Below are 25,229 nucleotides of genomic sequence, written 5' to 3'. Positions count from 1 at the left end.
CCAGTGTGCCTCCAGATGTTGTTGGACCACAACTCCCATCTTTCCTGACCATTGGCAATGCTGGCTGAAGCTGATGGGAGTTGTGGTCCAACAACATCTGGAGGCTCACTGGTTGGGAAAGGCTGGTCTAGAACATCCACTGCCACACCTGGAGATGTAAAGGAGAGACAGAGTTGTGTGTCATCAGCATATTGTTGACAATGTACCCCACATCTCTGGATGACCCACTCAGTGGTTTCATGTAGATGTTAAATAGCATGTGGGATAAAATCAAACCCTGAGGAACACCACGGGGTCATCAATACTCCCCAAGCACCACCCTCTGAGTACAACCATACAAGTAGGACTGGAACCACTGCAAAGCAGTGCCATCCACCCCCAAGTCAAACAGCCGCTCCAAAACTATATCATGGTCAATGGTATCGAAAGCCACTCAGAGATCAAGGGGGATTAATACGGATTAATGATGTCTCAATTAAGCAAAATCGCATACAAAAATGCCCACATTAGGAGGTCACACTGAAATGTTCATGAATTTTCATGAGGACTATTTTTTTATAAATGCAAACTGATGTAAAAATGTGGAGAACTAAACTTAAGAAGGTGAGATAAACCAAAATTAACTGATTTGCCCATCCCTACCCGTAAGGTATGGTTCTGTGCATGTTTTCCAGTTTCCAGGTGTATGTTCACAAAGATGTAATCATAATGGTGAAGATTTCACAATATCCCTACACAGAGACTATTAAAATATTAGATGCATTCGCTGGTCAGGCACAGTGACTCTCAAATCCTAACCTCACTTACCTGGAAGTAAACCCCATTGAATTCAATTACTTCTGAGTCGACATGATTAGGATTGCAGACTATGACAACAAACTACAAATCAGAAGTCATTAGTGTGAATCTAATCTCTGTCACAAATATACTAGATTATTTTAGGCAAACCATTTTCTTTGACCCTCAGGCCCACAGCTGCAAACTAAGGACAATAATACTGTCCAATAGAGCTGCTGGAAAGACTGCAAGACAAAATGTAAAGTGCTTTGAACACTTAAAGCACTATAGAAATGCTATGGACCTCTGCATAGCTCACTCCAATGGATAGCAATACAGAGGCTGAGGCTACTATTGTACTAGAACTGTATGCCTGATGGTGGCTTGGAGATGGCTGGGGAGGATAAATATAATTTAAATATACATTCATTGCTTCTAGTTGCACATTTTAAGGTTGGCAGTACCTTCAGTATAATTCTGTCTAACCCTACATCATCCTCAGTTGTTGTGGGCAAACTCCCCACAGTTTGATTTGGAAATGGATCACTAATTACAAGGCATTTTAGAGAACTTTCAGGCTGGTGTGTTTGTTTGTGTGCTCTATTCAAGAGATCTGCATTGACTCATACTGTTGGTTGTGCTGTATTAGATTGATCTGAATTAGTCTCTCCCAGCTGTGTTTGCTGGGGTATCTAGTGGGGCATTAGAAAAGGCTGGAAGCTTGAAGAAGGAAATTGCTGTTAACCTTTAGGAGTGCCATCTTCCTTTTTAGATCTCTTGTCTAAATGAATACCAACTTGGAGTGTTTGAGAGCACTCGGGACAAATTGGGGATTGTCCTGGTATACCACCCATCCTGCTGCCCAGTAGCCTCCTTGCCTGAGCTGGAGGTAGTCTCAGACTTGATGTTCAGAAGTCTCAGGATGACTGCCCTGTGGAATTTCAACATCTATTACAGGAGTTCCTTCTCTAGGTCAGCGCAGAACTTTCTGGTTGCCATGATCACCATGGGGCTGTCCCAAATTGTCATTGGCCTAACATTGTCATTGGCTGTCTTTGCTGTTGTCAACACTGTGCAGTAGGCACAACTAAGTGTTCTAACATGTGTTCGGTCATCTTCACAGTGAAACTTTAGCCACCTGACCTCAAGCCATCATCCATACTTTTATCATCACACATAGTTCCCCAGTATACCAGGAACTGTTTGTTTGTTCACCGCCCTGAGAGCTACTTTTGCTAAGGGCGGTATATAAATTGAAATAATAAATAAATAAATAAACTAAACATGTTCCACTGTGTTTGAAAGGATGCTCAGGGGTTACAATTTCTGTGGCTCTTTGCATCTCACCATTCTATACAATGGTCCCAGCAGGATGGCCAGCTCTGTCCACTGGAAAATCCCCCAGAGCATTCAGGAATCTATTAGTCCCTGAGTCTCTGAAGGTAGAACTTCCTAACCATTTCCCACTCCCACAGATGGAAATTGGTACCATTAACAGACAAGTTCTGAAGCTGTACAGCTTCTATCCTCCAAAAGATTTGGGCATCAGTGGGTATCCCTGGAGCCTTAAAGATCTCCTTTTGGGGACATTTGTTTAGGTAAGTTAATTCATTTATGTTAGACTTAATTTAAAAGCTATTGGGTTGAATCCAATGGTGTCACTCAAGGGTTCCATTAGCAGAACAAGGAGGGAAATAGTTTTCAGTGATTCTTCCTCCTCCCTGAAGCAGATTTAGTGGGATGTGGAGAGCAGGAATCACTGGAAATACCTGGGCTGCTGGCAGAAGCCTTATTGTCAGCTGAGTGACTCAGTGAACACAGCCTATTTTGTATGCATGTACTAAATCTCATTTTTCCATTCTGGGATACAGAAGACCACTGAGGTAAATAATAATAATAATAATCAAACTATTTCTTTGTAGTCGACTACGACTTATGGTGACCCTATGAATCAGCGACTTCCAATAGCATCTGTCGTAAACCATCCTGTTCGGATCTTGTAAGTTCAGGTCTGTGGCTTCCTTTATGGAATCAATCCATTGCTTGTTTGGCCTTCCAAAATAAGCAAATTTGTTTGTGCTCTAGACAAGTACTTTTAATTTCAGCAACGTCACTAAAATGTCAGCACAAACTCTGGATCCTGTCTAGTTACTTGATCAAGTGGGGTATTATTTGGTTTGGGAACTGAGTCTAATAGTCTTTTATACAAGCCATGGATGTTTAAATGGTCCAAAGAAGAAATTAGGTATTTTGAAATTTCAATCTCCAAACACATAAACAAAATTGTAAAAGTTAATGTGAACATGCCATTACCCAGGATGACCTTAGATCTCAAACACTGGTAGGCATTAGGTTTTTGTCTTTGGGGCTAAGTTAACATAATGAAAATGAGTATTTTAACTCATTTGATTTGTTCAATTAGAGGTCTGCTTGTAAATGTCCAAATTATCCCCCCTCTCTCTCTGTAAAAGAAATGTTATGCTCTGGAATTTTCTGTGGGATAGTAAATTACAGCTTAGCTCATTTTCAAAACTACAGTTGTCAGCTAAAGAGGGATGCTTCCACTTTCCCAGCCTTTGCCATGTATCACACAGCCTTTTTTTAAACTTTCACAGGATCTTAGGTGGCAGCCCCAATGCCTATTTTAAGCAATTGAGATGGATTAGATAAGAAATCTGCAACCATTGCATTACAGCATGTAAAGAAAACAAAGAAATGATTCCTCGCTTACTATTAACTCTGCAAGAGCTTTATGGAGTGAACTGGCCACATATTGCAATTTGATCCATTTATTAATTTTGTTATTAATTTTATTTCATACACCTATATATCCCTTCATACCAAGACAATCTCTAAGTGGTATATAAATGTAGTACAAAAATAGCATGTGTTGCAAAATTACCAAATAAAACATCTCCCCACCCCAAAAAAGCAAAAGACCACAAGTCACTCATTTGGTATAACCCCAACTGAATATAGAGAGAGAAGCACATGATTGGAAAATTGGTTCAAGAAGACTTATTGTGACTTGGACTGATTGACTGAACTCCCAAAATCTCCCATTAAGTTTAAATACATACAATAACAGCACAATTCTAACCATGTCTACCCAAATGTAAGTCCTATTGAATTGAATGGAGCTTACCCTCAAGTGGGGCTATTTAAGATTGCAATCCTGGTTATTTAATTATTAAAATGTATACCCCCACCCTTCAGTCAAATTTCAGATTGGTTTACAATAACATTTTAAAACAGAATAAAATAGATAGAGCATACAATAAAACATACACACAAATAAAAGCAGCAAATCCATAAAAGCAACATAAAAGGATAAACCAAATCAGCAAAGGTTAAAAATCTGGGAGAAAGATTTCACCTGGCACCAGGATGGCATTAAGGTTGCTGCCTGATAAGCCTCTCTGGAGATACCAGTTTAGGGCACTACTAAAAAGAATCTTTGCCCAGATCTTTAAGCTGTATCTCATCTGGCAGCTCACACATCTGGACAAAGATCAATTTAAGTGGTGCCCTGCCATAACAGTGATAAACAGATAAGGACATCTGGTGAGCAGGGTCTGCATAGGCATATGCGGAGACAGGCACTCCTTCAGGTACCCTGGTCCCAAATTTTAAAGGGTTTTAAGTGGACCCAGCAATAGATTGGGATTCAATGTTGACTAAATCTAGTAGTAATGCATGTGATGGGGCAGTTCCATGGAACTGGCGTTCCTGCTTGCTTATCTGGATGGGGCTGAGGAAGGGCGATGGTGGGGAAACAAGGGTGTACTGGGGGAATACTGGTGCCTTGCTTCATAAGCAGCTTTGGTGCTGGTGTCGGGAAGGCAGCCCTGCAGCTTCATCCCACAACATGTGTTCCTACTGACTAAATGTTGACTAAACATTTGGCTGCTGTCATACCTGCTCAGCTTTTGGACCTTTCATCTGTTTTCTTTCCAGTTTCAGGTTTCCCTTGTGTATTTTTGTGTCTATACACACATCTGTCTTTATTACCTTTTCCATATTTGTATCTGTTATTTTTCTTTTCTTTTTTTTAAAAAAGAATCACTTGTACTAAATGTGCTATAACTGTTGTTGCTCCTGTTATATGATAAATAATATATTAAAACCAAATATACAGTAAATAAAAAGTGCCATGAATCAATAATCAGCAAGCAAAACGAGACAGCAAAAATAAAACAAAGGAGGGCGAAAATTAGGGATGGGAGAGAGATTTGATTCAGTTCACATTTCAAGCCAAATCTATCATTTTTGCACTTTCCGAAACAATAGGAGACCCAAAACATAGCCATCCTTCAAAATTTCCACTTATACGGATTTTGCAATGCAGTTTGCCAACCAACCAATGTTAACAAAAATGTATATGTTAGGGGAAAGTCTCCATAAAAATGAATATGAGAGTGAAAAATAACATACATAGATGTCTAGAAATTGCTTGTAATTATTTGTACATTAGTAAAAACTGCCTACAAAAATGTTTTTATTAGGAGAAATTCACATTAAAAAGTTTTTTTTAAAAAAATCACACATTGCTGCAGAAATGTGGAGAACTGAATTTAAAGTTGGAAAAATGAGAAAATGAGAGAACCAAAATTGACAGATCTTTCCATCCCTAGCCAGAATCCCAAGATAGAGGATTAAAGGGTTCTCTCACCACCCCCACACCCCATACTTTGTGTCTAGAAACCTGAACAGACACTCACAAATAGTAAAAATAATATGCAATAAAAATCCTTACCCCAATTAGAAGAATTAAGGGTGCTGTCGATACAATCCTCATATACGATGGAGAGATGAATTACCTGGAAATATATAGTTTTAATAAGCTGAATTTATATCTGCCAAGGGATTGTTAGGAAACAGGAGGGGCTTGTTGTTGAAAGGTTATCTTACTTATTCTGATATATTTGTATGTTCAAAACTCAATAAAAAATTAATTAGAAAACATAAAGCAGTACAAGACACAAAGTAAAACAAAACAGTAGATATGATAACACAAAAACGTAAGTCCAGAAGTCTGGTCCTGCAAAATCTCTGGCACAGGAACTGTCCATTGATTGCAAAGTCTAATGGAGAATGTGAGCCAAAGTCTTTGGCATCTCTGTGTTTGCTTGCTTCTTTTTACAATTTTCTTACTCTGCTGTGCAGTTCAGTCATATCACTTCATCTTGTTGGAGCCCTGCTTATTTATCACATTATGAGAAAATCTGTCTAATCACTCTTATCAGCCTTGAGATGTGGCAGGAGGAAGAAGACTCTGATATGGAAAAAAAAAGTGAGCATGCAGACATAGAAGTTGTTGATGCAGTTAAAATTGATCCGGAAGAGATTTAGTAAGGTCACTGCCATCTGATGGTTGCTGTGAGCTCTCCATGAAAATTAATTTGGTCTGGTTATTAGTAGTCATGTATTTTGGGGGCTAACTTCCCGTTTACATGCAAGCACATGTAACAGAATCCTGAATTTTTTTTCTCTTTGCAGAGTTCACTGATGTCCTCAATTTTTGCCAAAGAATGAGGGAACTTTTTGTTTACATTCTTTGAGGTTCTTCTTGGAGCCAGCACTTGTATCGTGCATAGACACACTGCATAACAAGGGGTGCTTTCACACTGCAGTTTATTCCGTTATTCTGACAGTTTCTTACCTGTTAATTTCAGCATTATATTTGACCTTTCACATGGCGCACAAGCTAGCTCCAGAATTCTGGTGGAATGTAGCGGACGTTTAGCGCTAATTTCAGTGACAAATGATACCACAAATAATCCATTAGCAAGGCTGGGAATACGGAACATCGCGGGAGTTTTCCGCTAGTTACAGCCACTCACGTGACAGGCATCCCAGCATGCAGTGTGGAACAGAGGGGGCAAATGAGCAGGAGCTTCCTTAAAACAGAGGGGGGAAATTAGCAGGAACCACCTTAGAGGGAGAAAATGAGCAGGAGCTGCCCCTGAGCTGCAGCCGTGCGAGCTGCATTAACAGCCACCAAAGGACTGGGGCCAAAGAAGGGTGAAGGGAGGTCCGTTATCAGGTGCTTCCCCACCCCACAGTCGACCAGAGCCGCAGCTGGGAGCTCCAGTATAGTCCAGCAGAGACGGGGAGAGCAAGGGTAAAAGGAGCTGCCTCTGTGAACTCCCAACGGCCACTGAAGCTGGCACCACCACCTGCAGCCCCCAAAATAAAAATTAAGAACAAGGAGAGCCACCTCCATGAGCTCCCGGTGGCCGAAATAGCAGGTGCCGCCGCCACCCCCCAACCCCCAGGGCCGCCTCCACAAGCCTCGAAAACCAAGTTGCGGGGGGGAAATACACCAAACCCCCTAAAATGAAGGGGAGGAGAAAAACTCTGCTCTGTTTATTGAAGCTCTGTGTGTCTGAAGACGGTTGCGCGAAATGCCAGTATAACAGGTGCTGCAGTGTGAAAGGGGTTTTAGAAATCGGGACAGAAGAGCTTCCTTTTTAATCCGTTAAACTAACGCAATCAGCCCCATGTGCGAAAGCAGCCAAGATTCCACAGGGTTGTCTCATATCTGCTCCTGTAGACATGCCCAGAGTGCCAGATGGGCACCTTCACTGTGAAAAGGTAGAGGAGGGAAGGTAGTGGAAACAATCTGAGGAAAGATGACTGTTTCTGTGGCAGCAAACCTTAAGAAAGAGACCAGAGAGGATCAAGCTGCATTGGATATGTGGGAAATGTAAAACAAATGGAGATTTCTATTGTTTGTGGGATAAGGAGAACAGATGGGCAATGAGTGTTTTGAGGGTTGATTGAATAGGAATTGATTTGGTGTGATCTAGATAAGCAATGAACAGGAGTATTAGTTGAAGGGCTAACATTTCAGTGGGTAATATGTGACAGACCTGCCTTGTACTCAGTTTTGTGGGCATGTTACTGCTCATTTGTTTTAGTTTGCTTGCTGCTAAATGGTGTTGTGTAGCAGTGATAAATATGGTATCAAAAGGAATGGCTTGTTTTTTGTTAGGGGCAGGGAACTCAAAGGTCAACTCTGCCTGGTACTCAGTTTGTGGCCTTGGGCAAATCACTTGTCTCCATGTAATCCAGCTTTCTGTTTTCAACAGTGGCCAGCTACATGCCTCTATGAAAGTTGCAGGTATAGCAAAATGCCTTTCTGAAACTTGGTCTCTACCATACAAGGAGAAAGCTGTCACACTGCAGATGGGTGGGGCTTTCTTCCCACATCTTTGTGCATAACTAAATTGTGTGGATTTGCATGTAATACAGTGTCAAGAACACAGCAAGGAGAGGGGGTAGTGTGTCCAGAGCTTACCACACTTCTATGTCCCTCTGAGTGCTTTCCTTTGGTGGCTACATTGCTACTGAGATAAATTATTAAAAGTTTTGAAAAGAAATAATTATTTTCTACAGCAGGGGTGAAGAACCTGTGGCCCTTCAGACATTGTTGAACTCCATTTCCCATCAGCCCCAGCCAGCATGGCCAATGATCAAGGATGAGAGCTGGAGTCCAACATCTTGAGGGCCACAGGTTCCCAAACTCTGTTCTAAAGAAACAATGATGGTTTGGATCTAGAGATGTCTTGCATGTACATAAATACAATTCCACTAATGCAAGGCAGCCCCCCACCCCAAATTCTCCCAGTTTCCCTGTCTTGTTGCACCTCACATGGGCTATCACACACCATTTCAGAGAGTTACTCAACCCTCGGGAGCAGTTTTTCAGGGGACAGAGCGGGCTGGGGTGGGTGGGAGCCAGGAAAGCCCTGTTGGATGAAAGGTGTTCTCATCCATCTCTGGGTCCCATTGTGCTTTTCTCAGAAAATTTGAACTTAGTTAAAGTGAATAAAATTAATACTGTTTCTGTATGTGATGGTCCAATAAATACTCCTTGTCAAAAGCTTTTTGGCTTTTCTGTAGGCATGACATCAAAATGGATGCAATCAATAGGAAAAATGTCCCTGTGAAAACCCCATTAATTTTATGGATTGCACCCAGTGCCAGAATTGGAATCCATAGCCATGTCACTGACACAGTTTGATGAGCTGTCTCCTAGTTAGCACTATATAGATAGAGGTGTTATTATGTACAACCACTGAATTTGAGATAAAACATATTTTACATAGAAATTCTGTGGTACAATTGTTCACTTGACATTAACTCAGTGGTTGATTATGGTGATAATTTTCAAATTAAGGCAAAATACTTTATTTAAATTCAGTGAGTTCCAGACAGTATTCAAAGAGTGAATCACACTATATTAATAGAAGATTGCCTTGGGAGAAACTAGTCAACCTGTCTAAATCTATTCAATGAGTCATATTTTAGTCTCAAATACTGAATTCTCACGCATATAATCTCAGTAAACCCATTTTTAAGACAAACTTCCAGAATAAACTTTAAAATATTGTGTACTTACTTAAATAAGAAATGCTCAGTAAAGAAATGCTATAGCATCAGTGTACAGTTGCCATTTAACAGGTGAGGGGAACTGGATCTGACTAATGGGCCAGATCCTTATCTCCATATACCCCATTGGGCCAAGTTTAACAGGTGGTTGGGGCTGCCCACTCTCAGTCACCTGATGTCACAATGATTTCAGTTGATCCATTTTTGCCCACACAGTTTGAATTCAAAGCGTGTGGACAAACATTTTGTGCAGTGCTTCCCAAGTGCTGATAATCAGCTGGTAGTTGGTGCTGGGAAGCCATACATGCAGTGCTTTCCTAGAGCTAACAATCAGCTGGCTCTTGGTACTGGGGAGCCCTGTGTGCTATACCAATCAAGTGCTGTAAATCAGCTGATTGACAGTACTTGGGAAGCCTTTCTGCAATGCTTCTGAAGCACTGAAAATCAGCTGATAGTGCTTTGAAAGCGCTGCGCAACAGGCTTTGCAGGCACCATCAACCAGCTGATTGTTGATATCTGCCAAGTCCCTTTCATCCAAGCCTTGCCTTTTCCTGTCCCACACCTGACCTTATATACGGCATCAAGTGTAGGGCAGGTAGGAGTTGCTTAACTGAAATGACCTTGTGAGCCAGAGATCTCCCACCCATGCCATATAGTTAAGATTTTGTCAAAACTGATATTAAGATCCATTTTTCATTTGATGCCATTCAGGCATTCATCTTCTTAATGAAATTAGCATGCAAGAGAGAAGAGCAGGAATGAGTGTGCTAGCTCCACTCCATTACCCTCCGCAAGCTGGAATGTGACTACCTACTACAGGGAGTCAACTCTACTCATGCAGGTTCCCCACACAATGCAGAATATCAAAGTTCTTCATTACATATGGAGTCTACACAATTTAACCCAGACTTAGTGTCCATTTAGCTCAGAAGATGAACACCTGAATAGTGCTTTCCTCACATAAGGCAAGTTGAAAAATTACTCCTAAACACTAAGGGGCGTTTACCCTTCCTTTTGGAAGCATGTGGGTCAGTTCCAAAATATTCAGCAATGGGATTGGAACCAATTAACCTGGAATTTTTTTCAGTAATCATTCTATGATAGAATTCCACAAGAATCCAAGATGCTTCAAATTCCAGAAAAATGGAATAAGAAAGGTCCTTGCAACCTTGCTGATGCATGTGGTTAATAGATGGCATCAAAAGGCCACTGCATGAGTACCAAATATGACACTCAATCTCTATAGGCAATCAGGCAAGGAAAGGTCCCCCTCCCATTTTTTCTACTTCCTTTTTCCTATTTCTGGTCCCATTCCAAGGTGCACTCAATTTCACTTATAGAATGTGTTCTGGTGGAACCTCTATGTGGAAGAACAAGAAATATCTATGTCGTGCTTTTTCTGAATGTTCAAGGAACATTATATTATACACCATCTCAGTAATCCTTGCAATAACCTATCCCCATATTACAATTGGGGTACTGAGTCTGGGAGAATGATTGCTTGCTTTAGTCCCACCTTGTAAACCTTTAACTGAAGTTAGATTTGAAACTGGTATTTCAGCCATCTAGCTGCACCCACTTTACATTGTGCTACACCATACAGGAGAATGAAAGTGCTCCCATAGGCATTTGTACCTGCGGTGTATGTGTGGATGTACATATATGTAAAAATGCAATAATTATAAAGCCCAGGATGACTGGAGACCAAAGTACCTGAGAAAGTGCCTTCCCCATTAGCAGCACTACAATCTGCAGAAGATGCCCTGCTCATGGTCTCATCCTTGGTGGAAGCTAGCAACAAGGTGACACAAGACAAGGGGTGCAGGAGAAATTCAAGTTTATTTGCATTTTAAGAAGAAATTGTCAAATTTGCACTGTTCAATGCAATATGCAAACTGAAACACAATTATTCTTTGAAATTTGCACTTCTTTGAATTTTGGGATGCAGTTCCCTAACCAAGCAATGTGTACAAAAATGCATATATTAGAGGAAAGTTATGTCTTCCATTGTTCATAAAAATGTATACATTTGTGAAAGTAATATATAAAAATGCATTATCTTAGGGAAGATTGCTTTGAAAACTGCATGTTAGTCAAAGCTCCACACAAAAAAGCAAATGAATTTTCAGGAGAATTTTTTTAAAAAAATGGAAATTGCTGTGGAAATGTGGAGAGCTGAATTTAAGGTTGGAAAAATGAGGAACTGAGAGAAACTGAAATTGACAGACTAGTCCACTCCTCCATAAGACAGGGCGTTTTTTGTGGCATCACTCTGTTTATGGAACTCCCTCCCAGGATATATTTGGTCTGCCCCAATGACTGACATACTTGAACACCAACTGAATGCTTTCTTGTTTATCCAGGCATTCAGACTGTGATTTGTTTTATGTCAGGAGCGCAGCCCACCTCTTCAGGTATTTATTGTTGCTGCTCTCCTGTATTTTTAGGGTAATGTTGTGATTTTATTGTTTTGATTATTTACTGTGTGAAGCCACCCTGTGATGTGGATTGGAGAAGCAGCAGGAAATAAATATATAAATAAATCAGCCAGCCAGCCAGCCACTGGCTAATTTATAAGGGCAATGCAGCCACAAGATCAAATACAATCGTCCACTCTTGTTATAAGCAGATTCCTGCATGTCTTTTGGCCAAGTACCAAAAACTGATCTACCTGCCAGTGGAGGGTTGGCTAGGAAGGACAACTCTTTCTCATATAGCAGATGGTGCTGCCATTGCTATACAGTCTGTGAAGGGGAGTCTCTCAAAAAGGCTGACTGCATGCCCATGCTCCACTATATATGTATGTGAAGAGCATGTCCTTGTTTCCTTTGCCTGCTAATTGCAGTTCACGAATAAGGAGAAGCCAGAGAAGGGGAATGTGCTCTATAACCAAAATACTGGGCAGTGAGAGAGAAGTGTAATATATAAAAAAAATTCATAGCACATCTCTCAGTTGTGAATTGAGCACTACTCCACAAATGCAAGCAAATCAAACACTAGTTAAGCCTTTAGTCCTGCCCCTATCCATCTTAAAATGAACTGCCTGTCTTTTTTAAAAGCATGGTCAGAGAGTACACAATGCTAGCTGTAGCTAAGCAGATTTGGATCTAATCAGTGCCTAGATTGGAGAATGCCTGGTACATCACCTTGAGTTATGTGATGGAAGAAAGATGAGATATAAATGTACTAAAAAAGTGGGTGGAGAACCTGTGGATGTCCAGATGCTGTTGGACTCCAACTCCCATCAGCCACAGGCAGCATGGCCAATTGTCAGGGATGATGCGAGTTGTAGTCAAACAGCATCTGGGGGGCTACAGATTTTCTGGCCTGTACTAAATAAAATAAATACATTTAAAGCATTACATGAGCATCCATGCCTCTATCTGATCTTTCGTCTCATTGTTTTGGAGCAGGGACGATGGCTTCCAGTTGACATCTTGTAGCAATCCAAGCAGAAAGGTGCACCACTGTCATCTCCTTCAAGTTGCAGAACTACTTAGAAACATAGGAAACATGCCTTGTCTTGAGTCAGACCTTTGATCCATCTAGCTGAGTATTCTCTACACTGCACTGACATTGGATGCACTGCCATTTCAGTCAAGAGTCTGTCCTAGCCTGCCCAGAGATGATAGGGATTGAACTTGGGAGCTTTTGCATACAAAGCATCTGCTCTATCACTAAGCCACTACATTTTCCCCTTTGGGGAAAATACAGACTTAAAGAACCACACATTTGGATTTAAAAACAGTAAGTGCACTTCCAGATCAGGCCCATTGCTCTGAAATGTTATGTGTATCTTCACTCTTTGTTTTCATCTCAGGCATAGTCTTGGAAGAATTGAACAGTTCCTGGTGATTTGATTTGAACAAGAGAAATCTGACATATCTAATGCTTTTGAAGTCTCTGGCTGAGGCAAGTAAGTGCCTCACTTCATTGTTTGCATTTTGGTTAGTAATTTTGGCAAGGTTAGACTCTCATGTCTTCTTTTTTCTGAAATAATGATCTTAATTAAGAAGTCAGCCATTACAAATTACAAATATTTAAATGAAAGGATAAGCTCAATAACCAATAAAAGTGCTGAAAATAAACAATTTTAGAAGTCTAGAAATCTTTTTCATTTTTTTTAACATGACAAAATGTTGACACACTTCCTACAACATCTGTAAGGAAAAAATATTGTTTAGTGGCAGGCAGCCATCTTGCATTTACCTAGCAAATTTGTTTCCAATCTTTTGGATTGGTCACCCTTACCAAATATTTTCTCTATCCTTCTGCAGTAATGAAAACAGCCACCAGATCTTTGTCTTTGAGACAGTTACATAATCTTACTATTCTCCCTCTACTGTATGAATGTGCTAGATGACAATTGGTGTGACAATGCACAAACATTTGGTGGAAAGTTCTAAAGGCTCATACAGCAAATGGCTGTTTTATTAAAGGCTTAGTGCAACACTGGAATTATCATAGAGCCAATCCCATAGTAGGTATGTGCTAGAATTCTGCCCAATTCAGATTTGGTACCGAATTTTCCATTAATTCGCTATGGTTGTAGATTGGATTTTCATGCAGTGATTTAAAAAAAATCTGCATCTAAAATATTGATATTAATATTGATATTTTTATCAATATTTCCTTCAACTTATTAATATTTCCTTTTAAAATATCAATATTTCCTTTCAAAATGATGGATGGACTGCCTTCAAGTCAATTCTGACTTATGGCGACCGTATGAATAGGGTTTTCATGGTAAGCAGCATTCAGAGGTGGTTTACCATTGCCTGCCTCTGAGACTGAGAGGTAGTGACTGGCCCAAGGTCATCCAGTGAGCTTCATGGCTATGTGGGGATTCACACCCTGGTCTCCCAGGTCATAGTTCAACACTCTAACCACTATGCCATATTAATATCACTATTTTTTCCAAGGAGGGGGGAATCACTAAAAGCAGCAGTTTGCAGACAAAGAACAAACTCAAATCAATACCAGCTTGCTAGGTAGACAAAATGCTTTTGAACCAGCACTGGCCAATGGATCCCATCCCTATCCCATACTCCATCTTACAATCACATGGGCAGTTCTAATAATCTCCAAGTACATACTTGGGGTAAATGTAACATGTAAACTTAGTAGTGGCCAGTTGGTTAGCACAGGTGGGGCTCTGTTGCTCTCCCAACACTGTGGATCAAAGACTTCTCTCAGAACAGTTTGTAAAACAAACTTAATTTTTTAGAATGAACAATTTAGATAGTCCATTCCTTGTTGTAGCTTCCCTGACAGAGTCTCTCACATTTTTAGGTACTCCTAACTCCACTTACCCGGGAGTAAGCCCCAGTGAACTCAGTAGGACTTATTTCTGAGTAGACTTTTTTAAAAATTGCAGTGAGTCCTCCAAAGCTCCCCCCTTTTTTGCCTCCTTTCAAGCTCATTCATTACCAGCAAACAGAAGCTCTGCTTCAAGCTGGTCTCCTTTCTCTCTTTCTGGCTTTCCCTCCATTTTAGCCTTGTTCCTCTTTTCCACTCCGCTCCATGCTCCAGCAATTGATGTTTCCTTGAGCTCATTTCTGATTGGCAGCTGCTACTGCTGCTAGAACAAAGCCTCAGGCTCTCCCTGGGGAGGAAAACTTATTGCTCATGATCAACTCTATGTGGACAGCATGCAGAGAGAGTCAACACGTGAACAAAATACCTCTTTCTTTAGGAGACTGGTACATGTGATGTAGACTCTTTCTCAAGAGCAGCTGAACTCAGGTACAGGGGGCTTCTACCTGGGTACAGAGTAACATGTGAATACCCCCATACATACACATATATTAGGAAATTTACAATCCTTCAGTCCTGTATTCCTGCAGCCCATTGTTCAATCCTTAATTCTGAATGATAGTTGCATTTCGGTTTGTGTGCTGTTCAGGGAAGTGTGAATTTAGTAGGTTCACATTAAAAAAAAACCCTGAATTCCTCTTCCTTCCTACTATCCAAGAAAAGTTTGATCTTTGTATCTCCCTCCAGGGGGAGACTGATGCTATCAGAATCTTCAGAGTGACATCTCTAACACTGTCAGCTTTGGGTGCAGGGGGACAGCATCTCTTGCTTGCAGGATGGGCATTTGCTGGGTGGAAAGGCCTTTTGGGATGTGGATAGCCCGACTGCAGTTATTCACACTCTGCTAATCTCCAAGATGGACTATTGTAATGCACTTGCCATTGAAGATGATCCAGAAGTTGCAACTAGTGCAGAAGGTGGCCTTTAGGTATCCTGAACTTATATTCATTTATATTTAGGGCTTTGGAAGTAATCAGAACTCTGAATTAGAGATTAATAATTTGGTGTGATTTGCAATTTTGGCTACCTCTCTACTTATCCCTGACTCTGTATCATTTATTTTAAAAGTTAAATAGCAACAGTCCTGATATATTCAAAAATTTTGAAACACCTTACCTCCTCCTCCAAATGAAATAAAATAAAATTCTACTGCCATGAAAGAGAAACATCTCTCTCTCCTTTTCTGTACCATTCATAATTTTACTAATTTTTATCACATCCTCCCTTGTTCATGTATCCCCCCCCATTTTTAGAACCCCAAAATTTTTAGCCTTTGATTGGAAGGTACTCCGGGGTCCTAGTTATTTTGTTCCTGTCTTCCACAACACTGCCAGATCTTCTTTTTGGAAATGGAGTAACAAGAATTTCACACATTTTTTAAAATGTGTGTTTTAAACATATAAAGATATAAATAGATTTAAATTTAAATCTCGAGGTTTAATTTGTAGTCCCTTTCCTAATATTTTCCAATGCTGAGATACACTCAGGGTGTATCCGCACGGGAGCATACCTTTGTACTAAAGCCATTGCTTTTACTGTCGTGATAGATTTGCAAGGTCCACACTTAGTTCTCAATGGTAGCTTCAAATCACCTGTTTTCCATTCACACTAGTAGGCGTTCCTCTGGGAAGGATTAGTGTTGCTGTTTCCTTGTGGCCCCACCCTCTAATTTTTCATGTTTACTGCCTCCAGTTCAAGGCTGAACCCAGGAGAGTGCCTTGGTGTGCAACTGACAAGAAAAAATGAAACTGACTAGATCCCCCCTTCCCTTGTCCATTGTCCAAGTCTGAGTGCAAGGCAGACAGAGGGGACAGTCAGTGAAAGGCAAAGTAGGCAGTGACTGTGGCAGCTTTTGTGGACGGTAGAGAGAGAGGGAGCAAGTGATGAGGCATAAGAGAGCCCGCCCGCTAAAAAAACTTCAAAGCAAAGCACCTACCAGGAGGAGCACAGCACAGCTGAGATGCTTTTTCCTTTCCTTTTCAGTGGATTGGGTTAATACGGATTTAAAGGGGAAAACTGCATTATAGCTACTGTTTGCCTACAACATCATGTGAACCATGCAAATTACAAGGGGATGCAAGTAGCACCAGACATACACTAAATCGCCATGTGGATGAGACCTCAGTAGGTATTTTCAGTGAGCTCTCTGTGAGCTCACTGTGAGCTCAAGACCTCTATCCTGGGTAATTACAGCCAGCTCAGATCACATCCCAGTTACAGTTTTCTATGAACAAATGTGCATCACTTTGCACTTAAATACATTGAATCTCATTTACTCCTTGGTTGTTGATCATTCATCCAGTTTGGAGAGAGATCCCTAGGTACTTCATAGTTTGATTTGGATTTTATAATAATTCCACAATTATTTGGTGTGATTTGTAAACTCAGCTACTTCACTCACTCATCCCTGACTCTGGATCATTTATTTTTTAAAAAATATAAACAGCAGCAGTCCTGATACAGTTGCTTGGGGAATCGTACTGTTTACTTCCTCCATTTTAAAAAAGTCCATTTATTTCCAGATTCTGTTTTCCACTCTTTAACCAATTCTTCATTCATCAAAGGACTTACCTTGCATTGTGACTGCTAAATTTACTTACAGACCTTTGTTAAGAGGCTTTATCAAAAGCTTTTTGGATATCCAAGTAACATCAATTTTGTTGTTGTTATGTTCCTTCAAGTCGATTACGACTTATGGCTACCCTATGAATCAGTCACCTCCAATAGCATCTGTCATGAACCACCCTGTTCAGATCTTGTAAGTTCAGGTCTATGGCTTCCTTTACGGGATCAATCCATCCCTTGTTTGGCTTTCCTCTTTTTCTACCCCCTTCTGTCTTTCCCAGCATTATTGTCTTTTCTAGTGAATCATGTCTTCTCATGATGTGCCCAAATTAGGATAACCTCAGTTTCATCATTTTAGCTTCTAGTGATGAAAATGAAATGGACTGCCTTCAAGTTGATTCCGACTTATGGGCGACCCCATGAATAGGGTTTTCATGGTAAGCGGTATTCAGAGGGGGTTTACCATTGCCTCCCTCTGAGGTTAAGAGGCAGTGACTGGCCCAAGGTCACCCAGTGAGCTTCATGGCTGTATGGGAATTTGAACCCTGGTCTCCTAGGTCATAGTCCAACACCACACTGGCTAGTGATAGTTCTGGTTTAATTTGTTCTAACACCCAATTATTTGTCTTTTTCGCAGTCCATGGTATCGGCAAAGCTCTCCTCCAATACCACATTTCATATAAGTTGCTTTTTCTCTTATCTGCTTTTTTCACTGTCCAACATCCACATCCATACATAGAGATCGGAAATACCATGGTCTGAATGATCCTGACTTTAGTGTTCAGTGATAACATCTTTGTATTGGAGGACCTTTTCTCGTACTCTCAAACCTGCCCTCCCCAGTCCTAGCCTTCTTCTGATTTCTTGACTATTGTCTCCAGTTTGGTTAATGATTGTGCCAAGGCATTGATAATCCTTGACAAGTTCGATGTCCTCATTGTCAACTTTAAAGTTACATAAATCTTATGTTGTCATTACTTTAGTCTTCTTGACATTCAGCTGTAGCCCTGCTTTTGTGCTTTCCTCTTTAACTTTCAACAACATTTGTTTCAAATCATTACTGGTTTCTGCTAGTAGTATGGTATCGTCTGCATATCTTAAATTATTGATATTTCTCCCTCCAATTTTCACACCTCCTTCATCTTGGTCCAATCCCATTTTTCGTATGATATGTTCTGCGTATAGTTTAAACAAAGAGGGTGATAAAATACATCCCTGTCTCACACCCTTTCCGATGGGGAACCAATCGGTTTCTCCATATTCAGTCCTTACAGTAATCTCTTATCCAGAGTATTGGTTGTGTATCAGGACAATCAGATGCTGTGGCACCCCCATTTCTTTTAAAGCATTCCATGATTCCAGTTTTTCATGATCCACACAATCAAAGGCTTTGCTGTAATCCAGCTTGGATGTCTGGCAGTTCTCGCTCCATATATGGTAAGAGCCTTTGTTGTAGAATCTTAACCATTACTTTACTTGCATGGAATATTACGGCAATAGTTTGATAATAATGCATTCCCTGGGATCCCCTTTCTTTGGCATTGGGTTGTATATTGAAAGCTTCCAGTCTGTGGGACATTGCTTAGTTTTCCACATTTGTTGACAATTTTTCAAAATTTGGACAGATTCAGTCTCAGTAGCTTGTAAGAACTCTATTGATAACCGTTCTGTTCCTGGTGATTTGTTTCTTCCAAGTATTTTAAGAGCAGCTTTCACCTCACATTCTAAAATTTCTGGTTCTTCATCATACGGTTCTTCCATGAATGAATCTGTCATCCTTGCATCTCTTTTATAGGGTTCTTTAGTGTATTGTTTCCATCTTCCTTTTATTTCATCTCAGTCAGTCAGTGTGTTCCCCTGTTGATTATTCAACATCCCTACTCTTGATTTAAATTTCCATTCATTTCTCTAATCTTTTGGAATAGGGCTCGTTCTACCTTTTTTGGTGTCCTATTTCTCTACAATAACGATTGTAATAGTTCTCTTTGTCCCTACATACTAGTCGCTGTATTGCTGCATTTAAGGTTCTGACCGTGTTTCTATCTCCTTTTGCTTTTGCTTTCCTTCTCTCTTTAACCATTTTAAGAGTTTCTTCAGTCATCCACTGAGGTCTTTCTCTCTTTTTAACTAGATTTTGATTTGATTCCATTGTATTATTGTATTTATATATTTTCTGATTGTTTTATTGTTATGTACACCGCCCATAGAGCCCTTGGGCTTAGGGCGGTATATAAATTAAATTAAATAAAATAAATAAAATAAATAGAGATATTGTCTGTTTGCATTCTTTCCTGATAATTATGTTTGCATTCTTTCCTGATAATGTCTCTGACTTCAATCCATTGTTCTTCTGGTTCTCTATCAAGCTTTTAATTTCTAATTTCTAATTTTTAGGATTTTGATTAAGTTTATATGCAATGTACTTGTGTTTGGTTGTAAGTCGCCCAGAGTGGCAGATTAACTTCTGCCAGATAGGCGTCTAACAAATCTCATAAATGAATAAATAAATAATAAAACTAAGTTTAAAGCCTCATATCTGTTCCTTATTTGATCTTTATATTCTTTTTGGGATGTTATTTAAATTGTATTTTGGCATTATGATTGCTTTGTTCTTTAGCTGTACTCTGATTTTCAGTATTACCAGTTCATGATCTGTACCAGAGTCTGCTCCTGGTCTTGTTTTCGCAGAAAGTATGGAACTTCTCCATCTTCTGCTACCAATTATATCATGAATTTGATTCCTATATTGACCATTTGGTGATGTCCACATGTATAGTCATCTTTTTGGTTGCTCCAAAAATGTGTTTGCAAGAAACAAATTACTGACTTCACAGAATTCAATGTCTTTCTCCTGCTTTATTTCTATCTCCTAAGCCCCATTTTCTCACGATTCCTAGTTCTTCTCTGTTCCCTACTTTTACATTCCAGTTCTCCATGATTATCAGCACATCTTGTTTTGGTGTGTGATCAATTTCTTCCTGTACTTCTGCGTAAAATCTTTCCAATTCCTCTTCTTCTGTGTTTGCTGTTGGAGCATAGACTTGGATGGTGGTTACGTTAATAGCTTTCCCATTAAATCTCATTGATATCACTCACTCAGACCTTGTGTTATAGCTCCTACTTGCTTTTGCTACATCACTTTTCACTATTAAAGCAACCCCATTTCTTTTTAATTTCTCATTTCCTGCATAATATATTTTGTAGTTTCCTGATTGAGAATGTCCCATTCCCATCTATTTTAATTCACTCATCCCAAGTATTGTAATGTTGATAAGTTCCATTTCTTGCTTGACCATTTTTAACTTTCCCTGGTTCATGCTTCTCACATTTCATTTTCCTATTGTGTGCATCGTACAACTCCGGACTCTCCTTTCACATCAACTAGGTGGTCCCTATTCATTTGCTTCTTGATACACTCAAAGAAATAAAAATATGTTTGTGAGACAGGACTTCACATTGTGGAAACTATGCTAAATCTGTTGGAAGTATTAAGAGTGCAACTCAGTTTGCATTGAAAGTTGATATGTCTGCATGGAAAAGGCAGAGAGAGGAACCTGCATGCTTCCTAGACCATACTTTCCATTCTAACCTGTGTTGATCTACCTTCCAGTGCTCTCCCGATACTCTTACAGTTACTGACCTCACTTCCTACTTCCTCTCTTCTCACTTGGAGAGGAGATTTTTCTTCTTTTGAAATGCAGGAGCAAGCATTTATAAGGCGTGGATACGAATTAATAAGCCACGTGAGATCGCGAGTGACCTTAACAAGCAGGTCCACACCTGGACTCTGCACCAAATCATTTTCCCCTAAATGGATCAATAATATATGTGGCCGATCCATAGAAGACATAATACGGCACACAGAAGGCAAAAACGCATCCCATAACATGCCCCTCCGAGCTACACAGTGAACTGTAGCGGTAGCAGAAAGCTGCAGCTGGGTCCCAGGAGTAGACGAAGAAGCCCTCCGATGAGCCCAAAACAAAATGGAGTGGCCGCACAAGACGATCCGCACGGGAATAGGGATGCTTAGCAAACCTAGGGAAACAAAAACAAAACCTTATTATTAAGGCCTGACATAAGATTTGAATGCATCGGAACGCCATCTTCCAATCACCTGTATATCGCTAACGCTCATGCCCATGAGGGCTGCGGCCGTAGCCACACCAATCCTGAAGGAATGCAGCCCATAGACTCCAGCATCACGGCCACTGGCCAACAAGGCCCAAAATTGAAATTGAGTCAGGGCAGAACCATCAGCATGAATGAAAAGATAACACTGGCCCGCTGGCCGGAGAGACAGAAATTGTTGCATTGAAGCAACAGGGCACAAATCAGAGACCTGGCAATTGCGTACAAACACAATAGTGCCACGGCCTTTTTGATCGGTCTTAGAGACCCGCAGGGAAAGCATCACTATATCGGCACCTAATGTGCAATCGCCTACGCATAAGGCACGATAAGTCACATCACGCTTGGAGGGGGCCAATACTTCACTAGGGCGAAAAGCACTGTAAAACATCGTCAGAGTTACTGCGGCGAACAGGTGCGACTCATACAGAGATGAGCATAACGAATTAAACAATGCCAGGATCTGGAGGAGAACATCGGGCGTGATTGGCCTCCTCCGGTCAGTGGACCTGGGAGTGGAACGCGACCAACCCTCAAGGACCTTTCTGACCCTAAAATCTACAGAATGATCCGGCAGCCCCCGTGCCTTAGAGATAAAGGCAAGCGTGGAAAGGTGACCGGCGATAGTAGAAACAGAATTGTTTTGCCCTTTTAAAGTTATCATAAACTGCAATAGATGATCCACAGGAATAGGCCACGCCAAAGGCATCTCCTTGCTGATGCGGAAAGTCTGGAACTTAGCAAAAGAACGCTCATACGCATTTCGAGTACTGGGAGCCAGAGCAGCTGCAATCGCAACCCCAACTTCCAGTTGCCAAGGTTCCACAGGAAAGGTGGGACTGGCACAGGATCGAGTGCCGCTCCAGGTGCAAGCTCCCGAAAGCGCGCCATCTGTAAGCGGGAAAGGGCATCAGCAATGGAATTTAGCAAACCTGGAACATGCCTGGCAAGGAATAAAATATTAAAGCGCAAACATTGCAAAACAAAAGCCCGTACTAAGCGCATAACACGGGAAGACTTAGAAGTTTGTGCATTAATAACGCAAACCGTGGACCAATTATCACACCAGAAGCATACTGTGCGATTCTGAAATGACAATGGCCAAATATGAACAGCTACTACTATTGGAAAGAATTCCAGGAATGTCAAATCGGAAGTAATTCCATTGGCCAGCCAAGAGGCAGGCCATCGATCAGCGCACCACTGGGATCTTAATATTACTCCAAAACCAATGCCCCCAGCAGCATCAGAATGTACCTGCAATTCAGCTTCCAATAACAATTCCTGTCGCCAAAAGGAAAGGCCATTGAATTCTGTCAAGAATTCAAGCCACATGTGCAAATCCACTCTCATCCCTGCAGTAATCCGAAGAAAATGAAAACGAGAGCGAACACCCTTCATGGCGTCACATAAACGCCTGAGAAATGCACGACCAGGGGAAATAACTTTGGAAGCAAAAACTAAATGTCCCACCAGCTCCTGTAATTGACCCAGTGTGAGTTTCTTTAACACAAGCACTGATCTAAGCAGTTGGCGCAGTGCAACCAACTTATCCAGTGGCAAACGTGATGACTGAGCTACTGTATCCAACTGGATCCCTAAGAAAATAAGGGAAGTAGCAGGGCCCTTAGACTTTTCAGGAGCTAGCGGAACTCCCAATTCCTCAGTTAAAGAGGTAAAGGATTGCATTAAATAAAGGCAATGAGAAGTCCTAGCCGGCCCCACAAATAAAAAATCATCAAGGTAATGAGCAGAGAAGGAGGAGGAAGCTTTCCTCCGCAATGCCCATTCAAGAAACGTGCTGAATGCTTCAAAAGCAGCACAAGACACGGAACAACCCATTGGCATGGCCCTATCTATGTAAAACTGGCCCTGAAATTTGAAACCCAATAAATCTACATCATCAGGGTGCACAGGCAGGAGGCGGAAAGTGGATTTTATATCACACTTTGCCATTAAAGCACCCCTGCCTGCCCTCCTAACTACTCTCACTGCCTCATCAAAAGAAGTATACTTAACTGATGCATGTAACGGAGAAATGCCATCATTAACAGAGGCACCTTTCAGGTATGATAAATTATGAATAAGCCGGTATTTGCCAACCTGCTTCTTAGGCACAATACCTAATGGGGAAATCCTCAAATTTCTCAAAGGAGGACAAGGAAAAGGGCCTGAAATACGATCAGCACTTATCTCCTTATTAAGCTTAGCTAACACAACAGTCGCCAAATGGCTAAGAGAGGGCTGATTGACTACTGATGTAGCAATCCGTGGACCTTCAAAGGGAATGCGAAAACCAACAGTAAAACCTTGCAGTATGAAACTAGCAGCCTGTCTATTAGGGTAAAACTCCAACAGCTTAGCCAAAGGAGCCAGCTTGACCGGGCTACTGGCCTTGCGACGTACTGCCGCTGTTGCCAGAACCGCGTTTGGGCTGCTGGTGCTCCCCTGCGCCGTGGCGAGCCATACGTGCACGCTGGCAGGAGGAACTAGGGTGGTTGCCCCCACACATTGCACAGGCGTGTCTGAACCTACAAGGGCGTCTGAGGCATCTGCCAGTGCTGTTGAATGCCCAGCAGACTTGCTGGGATTGAACCCAGTGCCCGCCTTGGCTGGAACCAGAGGCAGCAGTCTGCGCTCGTGCTAACAAATGCCCACTATCAGCTCTATCGCCCAAGGTAGGCCTGGCGGGGGTCATAGATCGCAGCCAAAGACCGGCATGCTCAACATCCCAATGGAGGGTGGGATCCAATGCCGCCCTTTGCCTGAAATTCTCGTCATACCGGAGCCAAGCAGTGCCAGAGAATTCCCGGAAAGCGCGATGAACAATGTCCTGATACTTTATCATGGACAAAGCCCTAGACGGATACGCCTGAGTCATAACACCCATATAAATTGTATAGGCATTCAACCAATTAGGCCAGACGCAATCGACCCTCCGTTTAATAGCGGCCTCGCGCTCCTTGACCTCCTGACCATCCTTAGGTTTTGTTTCGTTTTCACGAAACAGGAGAGAAAACAAATCGATGTACTCTCCACGCCAAATTTTTTCCTTGGTACCTAACAATAAATGGTCCCCTAAAGGAAGAGATGTGTCACCCTGAGGATAAATTCCTTGCGGAAGGGGCAAGTAAGCAGGCGCCAGAGAAGAAGAATTGGAAGGCGGCTGCCAAGGAGACACTGCAGCAGCCGGCCAAGGGAGCTGTGGGTGCTGAGGCACCAACACCCCCCCATAAAAACAGCAGGGTGCGGAGACTCACCCAGCACCTGGGAACCCGCCACTGGGGTATCCTGAAGAAGGGCACTGGAGGCATGTACTTGTGAAACGTGAGGGTGCAATTGTTGCCCACCTGTATAAGCTGCAGGAGAAGCAATGACAGGTGAACCCTGGAGACCCAGGAATGAACGTGGCAGGCGCTGGAGGAACAGGCATCTGTACTTCCCGACGCTCAGATTCAGGCAAGGCAAGATTTGTGGACGGAACCGCAGGCAAACCCACTGGAGGAGTATGCAACGAAGACCCCTCCTTGGGCGTAGCATCTTCAAGCACACCAACTCTAGAAACCAAGTCAGCGAGAAGACGAGATTTAGTCATTTTGGTAGCTAACCTAGCAGATTTCTTACCTACAGGTCCAGAACTGGGACCCTCATCGACATCCTTAGGCTGCCTGCATTCCTTTTCAAGCGCTTCAACTCTAGCGACCAAGGCACGGATGGTCCCCAAATCTTCATCATCATCAGAGGATTGATGCTGCAGTGAAGAAGGGCGCTTGTTGGCCTGCTTCAGCACACGAACCCCTTTTTTCTGTTGCACCTTCTTGGGAGGCATGGTCAAAAGACCAGGATAAAACAATTACACAATTAACCAAGTTTATAAACCACCAAATATGTACAATAAAATTTTACAACTTAACCAATGAACACAAGTGCTGATTATAATAGTAAACAGAAATTTGAAAATATATTGATTTTATGATAATTAAATTTATGTATTTATTTATTTTATTATTATTATTGTTTATGTATATAAAATTAAATATTAT

The sequence above is a fragment of the Rhineura floridana genome, chromosome 1 (genome assembly GCF_030035675.1).
Source record: "Rhineura floridana isolate rRhiFlo1 chromosome 1, rRhiFlo1.hap2, whole genome shotgun sequence".
Taxonomy (NCBI): domain Eukaryota; kingdom Metazoa; phylum Chordata; class Lepidosauria; order Squamata; family Rhineuridae; genus Rhineura; species Rhineura floridana.
Note: the sequence above shows the minus strand (reverse complement) of the source record.